Source organism: Cebus imitator, unplaced genomic scaffold (assembly GCF_001604975.1).
Source record: "Cebus imitator isolate Cc_AM_T3 unplaced genomic scaffold, Cebus_imitator-1.0 Scaffold316, whole genome shotgun sequence".
Classification (NCBI taxonomy): Eukaryota; Metazoa; Chordata; class Mammalia; order Primates; family Cebidae; genus Cebus; species Cebus imitator.
The window spans coordinates 468,547-470,387 of record NW_016107631.1 but is presented as its reverse complement, the minus strand read 5'-3'; positions in this window follow the sequence as shown (position 1 = coordinate 470,387).

Sequence of the window (1,841 nt, the reverse complement as noted above, 5' to 3'; positions counted from 1 at the left end):
AAACAAACAAAATCACTGGACAGGCTGGGTGCGGTGGCTCACGCCTGTAATCGTAGCACTTTGGGAGGCTGAGGCAGGTAGATCATGAGGTCAGAAGATCGAGACCATCCTGGCCAATACGGTGAAACCCCGTCTCTACTAAAAATACAAAAAATTAACTGGGCATGGTGGCACGTGCCTGTAGTCCCAGCTACTCAGGAGGCAGGTCCTCAGGATGCTGAGACAGGAGAATCACTTGAACTCGGGAGGCGGAGGTTGTAGTGAGCCAATTTGTCTAAAAAAAAAAAACAGCCAGGCGCAGTGGCTCACGCCTGTAATCCTAGCACTTTGGGAGGCCAAGGTGAGTGGATCACCTGAGGTCAGAAGTTCAAGACCAACCTGGCCATCATGGTGAAACCCCATTTTAAAAAAAAACAAAAACAAACAAACAAACAAACAAATGCTGTAGTCAGCCCTAAGCTAAAAAAATAAAAATAAAAAACCAAAACACTGGACATTAAGTGAAATATTGTACAGGGGAAAAAATATTGGACATTGTAATTTTTTTTTTTTTTTGGACATTGTAATTTTTAACTAAATTGCTGACTCCAAGTTCTTAGGCAGGGAAAATAGTAGGTGAGTCTGAAATATATTATTGCTCCAGAAAGCCATGAAGTGCTCAAATACTGTGGTTGTGTCATAAGGACTTAGGGAACAACTTGAAGAAGCTGTAATTGGCCAAACTGGTCATAATTTCAGCATGAAAAAAGTGATAGTAATAAATTATAACATATGTGAAAAAAAATCTGTAAATTTATAGTGATAATAAAAAACGGGCAGGGCTCTTCCTTTCTGTTGTTGAGAAATCTTACTCTATCACCCAGGCAGGAGTTCAGTGGTATAATCTTGGCTCACTGCAACCTCCCCCTCCCGGGTTCAAGCCATTCTTCTGCCTCAGCCTCCCAACTAGCTGGGACTATAGTGCAGGTCACCACACCTGGCTAATTTTTTGCATTTTCAATAAAGAGGGGGTTTTACCATGTTGGCCAGCCTGGCTCGAACTCCTGACCTCAGATGATCTCCTGACCTCACATGATCCCCTGCCCTCAGTTGCCCATAGTGCTGGGATTACAGGAGTGAGCCACCATGCATGGCCTGGGCTCTTGTTAATAGAATGTCATAGGAATAATATGAATGAATGAATGACAGTATTGGAAAATCACCATTTTGAAACATAGTAATAACTAATTCAGGTAAAGATTATCATGGCTACTAAACCATTTGGTGGACCAGGTACAGTGGCTCATGCCGGTAATCCCAAAACTTTGAAGCCTAAGTGAGCGGATCATTTCAGGTCAGGAATTCGAGACCAGACTGGCCAACATGATGAAACTCCATCTCTACTAAAAATACAAAAAAAAAAAAAAGAAAAAAAAAAAATGGCCACAGGTGATGGCTCATGCCTGTAATCCCAGTACTTTGGAAGACTGAAGAGGGCAAATCACAAGGTCAGGAGCTTGAGACCAGCTTGGCCAACATAGTGAAACCCCATCTCTACTAAAAATACAAAAATAATGGTGGCTTATGCCTGTAATCCCAGTACACTGGGAAGCGGAGACAGGTGAATCACAAGGTCAGGAGTTCAAGACCAGCCTGACCAACATGGTGAAACCCCATCTTTACTAAAAATACAAAAATTAGCCAGGCATGGTGGCATGAGCCTGTAATCCCAGCTACTCAGGAGGCTGAAGCAGTAGAATTGCTTGAACCTGGGAGGAAGAGGTTGCCGTGAGCCGAGATTGTGTTACTGCACTCCAGTCTGGGCAACAGAGTAAGACTTTGTCTCAAAAAAAAAAGAAAGA